The following is a 9,766-nucleotide window of genomic DNA, read 5'->3' on the forward strand; positions in this document are numbered from 1 at the left end:
GGTGTCACAAACGGGGAAGGAAGGAGAAAAATATATTTTGCATTGCAGAATATATCCTTGCTGGAATCATCTTCATTGTCTTCGTCTCACCATGCAAAGTTCCTCGGAAATACATTATCATGTTTCATGTGTCCTGGAGCTGGGATATAGCAGAGAATAAATCTTTGTTGAACCTGTGGTCAGAAAACAGATAAAGAGCTTAAGCAGGTAAACAGCCAGTGAGGCGAGAATGTGCACATGCAGACCTTGTATGAATCATAAGGTATGAACAGGAATGTGAAAAAAATATGTAGGCAAGGCTGAATGGAGACCACTTTGCAACCTCTTAGGGAACATATTGACAGAGCCAGAGAAAGAGAGATCTGATACCTAGAAACCACAGCAGCTTAACCATTCATAAAATGAACACAAACAGCCTGTCTCTATGAAACAACAACATTTCCTCTGGTTACTGGCTTAAGCTTTGAAGAACAAACTGAGATTCCAAAAAAGGAATCCATGCTATCTCTGTGTTTAAATGAATCAGTGCCAAATGCTGGTAGTGAACCCGTTTTCCTCCTTAATGGATCTAATAACAATAATTGTACTGAAATGAACCAAAATGATTGAACTTTCCATACAATTCAATCAGCTTTTCATGCCGTTCATAACCAGCAAAGGAAAACGACAGAATCAAGCACATTTCTGGGACAGCAATGGTTGAGAGGTCCCCAGCTCGATTAAATTGTCCTATTTGTGTAGGTGTAGGGGCTACGTGTGGTTTCAAACATGTTTGGATAGTTGTGTGTGTTTGGGGTGGCTGATGCTATGTGTGTGCCTTGGCTGACCCACGCCGGCTGCACGTGATAGGGGGCCCACAGCAAGCAGCTCAGCCCTGGGGTGCCAGGCCATCAGTGAGATGGGGGGAGTATTTCTCAAGTGACCCATGTGACATCATCACAAGAGCTAAGTAGCCTTTGGACATACATGGTGCCGACAGATGGAGAGCAAAATGCGGAATTGTTGCCCCCAAACCACCATTAAACTTTGTTTGCTTATCCATCTTCATTCAAGTCTTTGGACTCTCGGGAACCTGCTGCTAATTCACCAATATTTTGAAACATTTGCAGTGTAAAAATCCTTCATGATTTGAAAAAGCTAATATGTTTAAGTTGCAAATTATAGAGAGAAATTCACATTTCAATTGAATTATTCCACCGGCAGTGTTGTGCCTGAACGCGTTCATTGAACGATAGTTCATGAACTCGTTCATATTTTGGGCGAACGTAAACTGAACGTACTGTATTACTGCCTGATGAACGTTATTGTGAACTCGTTCATTCTGGTGTCTGTGAACGGCACGCTCACTCGGTTTAACTTCGTTCAATATGGGAGTTATTTGTTTATCAACACGGCGGATGCGCGCGCAGATCGCGTGTTGTTTGACCGGTTGCCATGGTAATCTCCGTGCGGTTAATTTGCAGTTGCGGTGTTGCCAGCTTTCTGTTACATTAAACTATAGTCAGAAAAGGCGGTTATATGCTATAGACCCTATAGTATCTGTCGAATAAAGGCTGGGACGAATTTCAAATTATAAATATGTACACTTTATTTTGAAAGTATAGACCGGCGCGATTCCCATTGAAACGAATAGTGATTATTATTATCGCGGTGATTATTCTTCAAAACGAGAGCTGGTCAATTGTGAAAAATGAATTAAACTGTAATCAGACAACGCGGTTATATGGTATAGACTCTGGAATATCTGTGGTATAAAGGCTGAGACGAATTTTGAATTATTAATATGTACAATCCATAACGTTAGCTCTCTGGCTCATAGTTCAGCGGACTAGAATACCTCCTAGAATTATTGCTTGTTGGCCGGAAACGGAAAACGGGGCTGTTCACGTTTGGTTGTAGTCTTTTCGCTCGGTTCTCCGTCTCATCAGTAGGGCTAGAACCGAGCGAAAAGACTACAACCAAACGTGAACACCCCCTCTTTCCGTTTCCGGCCAACGAGCAATGAGTCTTCCAACAGAAATCAATGGGATTTACAAAATGCGCTAAATGTGCAATAAAACACTATAGAAACTGTATTAAGCTACGATACTTGATTCAACCATTCTATTTCATCCTAGACAAACCTCAAAGGGGGCTCAATGTTCAAAATACCGGAAAAAACGAATAGCTCACAGCAGGGGCGATTCTAGGGTCTGAGCTTTAGGGGTGCTGAGCACCCAATGAGCCCCACTGCCACACCCCACCCTTTTTTTCCACACAAAAACAAAAAATATGTCATATAATACAATAACTTTATCATTTTAACATTGGTTCAACTAACTCCGAAATCCTGATTTTTTTCTCTTTTTTTGGAGCCCTTTCTAGAACACCAGCTTTATTGAGACAGTTCACACAGACAGCCCCCTGTAACAAACACAACACCTTCTTCACTAAGATGGTTTTCCTGACCGTTAACTTCATGTGCCTCCTTTTGTATCAACAGTCATTAGATTAGATTAGATTAAACTTTATTGTCATTGAACAAAGTATCAGGTAATTGGACAACAAAATGCAAGTCATCTTCTGTAAATTATTAACAAATGGCCATCTCTAATCTACTTGGTTGCACACCTATCTGAACTTTCATAAACCAATATGAGTCATCAATAATTAATAATAAAACAAGCTTCACATCAAGAGCAAAAAAAAAGAAGGTAAACCCAAAAAGTCCAAAGGTCTTGAAAATACTTAGAAATTAAAGATATAAAAAGAGAAAGAGAGGGAAATCTTTGATAGTACTTCCCCTGAATCCCCATTTGGCTCTTCCATGTATGCAGGTAATACAATCTACTTTGGGAGAGGTATTCTATGTCGCCGCACTTTGAGGGTGGCAAACCTGTCAATGACCCTTCGGTGTTCAATTCTTTCGAGCAACTCCTTCTCAATGGACAGCACAGCTAGGTGCTGGAGTCTGCTTTGGCCTGTGGTCCTGCTGAGCCATGTATGGAGCCGACGCAAGGCCCTAAAAGACCGCTCACATGTACTGCTGCTAACTGGTATTGTCAAGGCAACCTGCATAACAGCTTTCAGTGAAGGGAACGTTTCAGAATCTAGGAGTTTGTACACTGCTAGCAGGTCCTGAACTGTACCAGCCTCACTCTTGCGCTTCAGAAAGTTTTTTGCAACTATCACTTCCTCTGACTTAAATTCAATATGGTAAAGCAGAGCCAGTGCTGTCAGATGAGGCTCAGACAAGAAGTGGCCTGAGGTGGGACTGCATGCCTGAGTTCCATTGAGCACCTCCTCTTTCACACCAGAATAACGCCTCTCAAGTTCACCGATCATTCGGTCCAGACTAGGAAACAAAAGTTTCCTCTTGAGATCTTCAGACTCTGAAGAGCCTCAGGTTGCACTGCCTGCCCTACTTGTTGACTCAACAAGATATTCATCCATTCTCTTTGTCTTCCGCCTCTGTCCTGAGGATTATTCTAAGACTGCTATCTGGTTTGCCTCACACATAGCTTTTGTTCTGAAAAAAAGAAGATAGAGGTCATCATGGACTGTCCCTAGTCTCTCACCTGAATCTGTCTTTTTTCTTTTAAAGAACTGTCGTATGTCAATTGCAAAAAGAGAAAAACACACACACACATACACACACACACACACACACACACAGTAACGCTAGGAGTTAGTATATACTACTACGCCTGCATGAAGGTGGTGTGATTATTATTGTTGCAAAGCCTGGTTCAGGTTAAATCCTCTGTAAAACATGAATGAATACAGCAAAAGAAAAACATTTAACTTTCTTTTATTGTCTAGTTTGATAGTCAGACACAACTGAAAAATAACTGATATAAATCTATGAATAACTAACAATTTATTTAAAAAGCCACAGTGAGTGTTTTCACACATACTGGTGGTATACAGTGCTATGTTGTTTCGTTTTTCAGCTGTACACACGTATGTTTTCACTCGGGTCCAAACGCCGCACCACCGGCAGGGCTTCATGTTTCCATGACGACGCGCACACACACCAGAAAAGACGCACCTGACGTCATGTTGACATGACTCCCGATTGTTAAAATGAGTCTCAAACTAACGATAAACTTTAACAACAGAGACACACGTACGCACTACACAGGTACTTGTGGCGCTGCTGTTTTTGCTGAATAAATAGACCGCTGTAGTTCGACGGTAGTGCTGATGGAGCTAACGGAGCTACTGAGCTAACTGGTAAACGGTGCCTGGACTCCAGCACTCACCGATATGGTATCAGAATCGGAACAACTCTAGGTAAAAGGAAAGAAGTGTGAGACACAGCTTTAGAGCAACTTACTTAGTTGATTGATTCACAACACTACAACTAAACAGATCTCACTCTGCATGAGTCGCGCTGGACGACGGGCGGGCTGCGGAGCGGTGCAGGTACAGAGGAGAAGGATGGTTGAGAAGAGGATGATACCATTTGCTAAGCGGGGATGTTTTTTCATTTTCTTCCTTAAATATATACATTTCAAACCAAAAACTACAGAGTATGTTTTGGACATTATTTAACAATTTCAAAGACGAACAAATATAATTTTTAGAATAACATTTCTTACTCCCAAGTTTTAGGGGTGCTGAGCCCCTTTTTAGGGGTGCTTCAGCACCCCTAAAAATGGGCTAGCCTCGCCCCTGGCTCACAGCAACATATTGAAAAAAATAACTATGAACTAGTTCATTTTTTGGAACTGTGAACTGAACTTACAGAAGTTGTGTAACCCCTGGGTTACACAACTTTCGGTAGAACATTTTAGATTACTTTCATTTGTTTTTTCCCCTGGTAGAAGGGTTCCACCTGTTGTGTTTCTTCACAAGATTTGTTTTCTACCATTTGGCTTTGGGAGTTTGAGTCTTTTGAGACTTTACTTTGATTTTGAGTCAACAGTTTTGTTGCAAGTTTTCCCTTGCCTTATCCCCCTCTGTGTTTTGGATTTAAAGAAATATTGCATGAAAAAGAGTTTTTTGTGTGATTGAGAGTATATATCTTTACGGTAACAAGCTTTGAAATTGTAAAATCTAGAGACTGTAATACCGATAGATAAAAGCATGGAATCTAAAGCGAATTATAGCTGTAGGGTATGGACTTCCTGCATTTCATTCACACTGTAGCGCTTGTGAGGCTTACCAATGTGGTAGGATCAAACTGTAAATGGTACTTAAATAGATTTCTACAACAGGAAGAATTTTATCTATGATCTCCAGTCAGCACAAGAAGTGACACAAGTCACATACTCACATACACACACTAGTCCCCCCTACATGCATGGTATTGATACACCATCCAGACCTAGAGCCTAACTGCTTGAATTGGTATACCCTGCAGAACATAAACAGTACCCTTACAGTGGACCTTTGAGGTGTAGGACAGAAGAAGAGTTTTTCTTCGTTTTTCCGTAACTCATTAATATTGTTTTTATTCAATATTAATGAGTTACGGTCTAAATTAAAATCGGAACAGTAAGGTTTCATTATTACTGGATGCAATTGGTTAGGTCTACAACAAACGCAACAGGTGTCGTAGCACTGTGCGACACCTGTTGCACAGTGAAACTTTAGGGGAAGTTGCTTGTTCTTCTTTTAGTGAAAATATACCGTACAGTTTGTTTAATACTGTCTCAATAGCGTAATCAACAGACCGATCTACATCAGCAGCAGTCATCATTGTTGTTGTGGAAAATACCTCTACCGCGCTCCTCTGCACCATCATTGTACCTCATATTAGATAACCGGTTGTGATTGGTAGGGCTACCTTGTACCAGGGGGCCAATGGGGAGCAAATGTAACATGAGCTCACGAGATTCGTCTGGTTCCCAGGATACAGCTGACTAACCAAAACATTACACCACAATAACGTCAGTTATCAAGTTAGCCATGACCTACAGCTGACTAACCAAAATATTACAGCACAATAACATTAGGTGTTTGCACTGGGTTATGAGCTTTCGCACAGGGTGTAACTTAAAGCAAAATCCTGCTTTGCACTGTTCCCTGTTCTGGAAGCAGTCCTGAATAAAAAGTAAAGAAAAACACAATGCAAGACTTGGGCTGTACTGTGGAGGAATGGTGGTAAAAATGAATTGTAATCATGCATTCTTCCCGTTGTCTTCTTTGGGAAGGCCATGCAAAGGGAATTAGCTTCCGCACAGAGAACAGCATCTTCTCGACATGGCAATACAGCTTACCAGACTCCGCCGGCTACCGCTGTTAACAGCTTTGTTTGAGGGTGTGGAAAGGCAGCCAGTAGGCGGGACTGCTGCTTCTGAAGTAAATGCTTTGGGGCTCACTGCAGAGCCAAATGGTTAGAGCTTGACCTAGTCCAGCACCACCTCTAAGGTTAGGGTTAAGGTTAGGCATTGCGGTTAAAGTAGGTTTATGGTTAGGTTAAGGGGTTACGGTTAGGGTTATGGTTAGGTTTTGAGGTAATTATTAGGGGTATGTTTAGGTTTAGGGGTTACGGTTAGAATTGGCCCTGCAGTAAAAAATGAATGGCATTTTAAAAACAAATGTGATAGTGAAGATGAGTAAAAAGAAATGCATTAAACCTAACTTTTTCGTCTACAATTCTGGAAATGTGTTTAATTATATGTATATTTTTCCCTAGCCTGTAATCATCAGACCAATTCGTACACAGATGCCGAATATACAGAATTAAGGGGATTGACACTAGCTGGTGTCTTCCCTCAACTGTACACTTCGGTCCCATGTTGTGAGACGGAGCGAACTGGCATGTTATTTAGTAAGACATGGTCGCAAATGTCACTAGATATATTTTCTGGAGGGGACATCAATAATATCACCAATAGTATATACAATTATCTTCAGTAACATACGGAAGCATAATGTATTCACTTGAGAACATGAATTCTGCTCTAGTTTGAATTAATGACTTAATTATCTTCTGAGATAATTTTTCAATGGCAGAAAAAATAATCAGCTCTGTTTTTCTGAATTAAGTAGATTTAATTATCTCAGAATTCTGAGATAGTTTTCATGGCAACGCTGCATTGATAAACTGCTGATGGCATTTATGAAGGCATGGATTGTAAACATCAGTCCATCATGGTTCTTCAAGGTCAACAGGAGGTCATTTCCAGACAGACACCAAAGACACAAAAGGGCTTTGGCACACATTGCATGAAAGTTGCTTCATCACCTTTCAGACAACAAATCCTCCTCTATACACCAGTGCATTCTTTGTCAGACCCCCAAATTGAATAAGCAGATAACGGTGGTCTAGTATCACACAACAGAATTCCTTGAATGGAGTGGAGGCAGAGTCAGTCATCAGCAGGAACTTCACATGACATGTCCACCACAAGCATTGGCCGTCACATCACACGTTGACATTATAGCTCTGTATTGTATCATCTACACTTTTAACTTCATCCTGTTTTGGTTTTAACATAGCATTGTGCCTTAAAAAATGCCCTGATGGATTTAAATAGCAATGATAATGCTGTGAGTGAAGCAGCTGTAGAAACATCATAGTTAAGGAGTTGATTTTGATGATGAAGCCAGTCACGGATAACTGTGTTTAACCTTTTTAGAATTAATCAAATTGAGAGAGAAATTAACCAAATCACCAATACCTCAGTTTAATTGGCCAAATTTCACACAAGAAGTAATTGCAAAGTAGAAAAGTTGGACTTTTAATAGCAAATTTGTCATTTTAATGTACAAATGTGGGGTTGCAACTTTGAAATACCCTAAAATTCAGTAAAAGTGCTTTATTGTGAGAAAGTGTATTGTCAGATTGGTCCTGATCTAATTATAGTGTAGGACAGTAATTTTATTGGAATAATGTTGGATTTTAACTTTCAAATGATGCCGTAATAGTGCTTGATTTGGGTTAAGTGTGTAGTCAGAGCTTTCCTGATCTCAAATATCTTTCTACTATAATAGCAGGCCTGTTGCACCAGTTACTCAAGTTACTCATGTGCGCATGTGCCAAGCATCCTGCAGCTCACACACAAACAAACACACACACACACACACACCGCACGTCAAGACAAAGGCTGCCACACATACACGGAAGCGCACGCACACACACGCACACACCGTACGTCAGGACAAAGTCAGCAACACACTCGCCGAGCTAAGACGTTATGTTTTAAAACATAACGGCTCCCCCATCAACACACGTGCCGTGGTAAGAACACACGCGCACACACCGTAGAGACACACTCGCCCAGGTAAGACCTTATTCTCTGACCAACGCAAAATCCAACTATTATGCAGAAATAATCAATCCCTGAGCCCTCTTATAACTACAATTATCCATTCCTCTCTCATCTTTGGTACTGTTCCGTCACCCCTCAAATCAGCTGTAATAACCCCTATTCTCAAGAAACCCGGTGCTGACTGCAGCAACTTCAACAATCTCCGCCCAATCTCGAACCTCCCCTTCCTTTCAAAAACTCTGGAATAAGCAGTTGCCTCTCAGATTCATGATCACCTCTCTCACAATACTCTTTACGAACAGTTCCAATCAGGCTTTCGCCCACTTCATAGCACCGAAACAGCTCTTGTTAAAATAACCAATGACCTCCTCATGGCTGCGGACGCTGGACTACTCACCATCCTGATCCTCCTGGACCAGAGTGCAGCTTTTGACAGCATTTCCCACACCATCCTCATCGACCGATCAGCCTCCCTTGGAATATCTGACACACCTCTGGACTGGTTTAAATCATATCTGTCTGGATGTACTCAGTTTGTCCAACTCAAAACATTTAGATCCCATTCTTCCCCCCTCTCCTCTGGTGTACCCCAAGGTTCTGTCCTTGGACCCCTCCTGTTCATTATCTATCTCCTCCCTCTTGGCCGTTTTTCCATAAATATGATATTCAGTTCCATTGTTATGCAGATGATACCCAGCTCTACTTGTCCACCAGACCCACCACGACCCTCCCTCCCACCTCCCTCCCTGATTGCCTCCAGGAAATCAGGGAGGGAGGTGGGAGGGAGGGTCGTGGTGGGTGGAGGTGGGAGGGAGGGCCATATCAATAATGTCACTCGGTCAGTTTACTTCCATCTACGTAACATCTCTCGCCTGCGCCCATCTCTCTCCCCCAACAGAGCTGAAATTCTGGTACACTCCCTGGTCGCATCGCGTCTGGACTACTGCAACTCTCTCCTCTTTGGTTTACCTGCTAAGTGCATACATAAATTACAACTGGTACAAAACTCTGCAGCCTGTATCATTACTAAAACCCCCTCCATCAGTCACATAACAACTGTCCTGCAGCAACTCCATTGGCTCCCCATCAAATATCGCATTTTTTACAAAAAATGCGATATTTGAGAAGCAGGATTTACAAGATCCTGCTTCTCACTTTCAAGGCCATCAACATTCTTGCCCCTCAGTGTCTTACCGAGCTCCTCCATATCAAGACACCCACCCGTTCTCTTAGATCGTCTTCCACCATCCAGCTCACCCTCCCACCTGCTCGCCTTGTTACCATGGGGTCAAGAGCATTCAGTCACTCAGCCCCCCACCTCTGGAACTCTCTGCCTCATGACATCCAACACTCCAGTTCCATTATCACTTTTAAATCTCACCTGAAAACATATATATTCAGCCATGCCTACTCCTTTTAAGTCAGTTGCATTCTTGGGACTAGAATGCTTTTTGTTTGCTCTTATGAATGTTTGATTTTGTAAGGTGACCTTGAGTGTCAAGAAAGGCACCCATAAATAAAATGCATTATTATTATTATTATGTTTTTAAACATAACGGCTT

Source organism: Pollachius pollachius (assembly GCF_949987615.1).
Source record: "Pollachius pollachius genome assembly, chromosome: 11".
Taxonomy (NCBI): domain Eukaryota; kingdom Metazoa; phylum Chordata; class Actinopteri; order Gadiformes; family Gadidae; genus Pollachius; species Pollachius pollachius.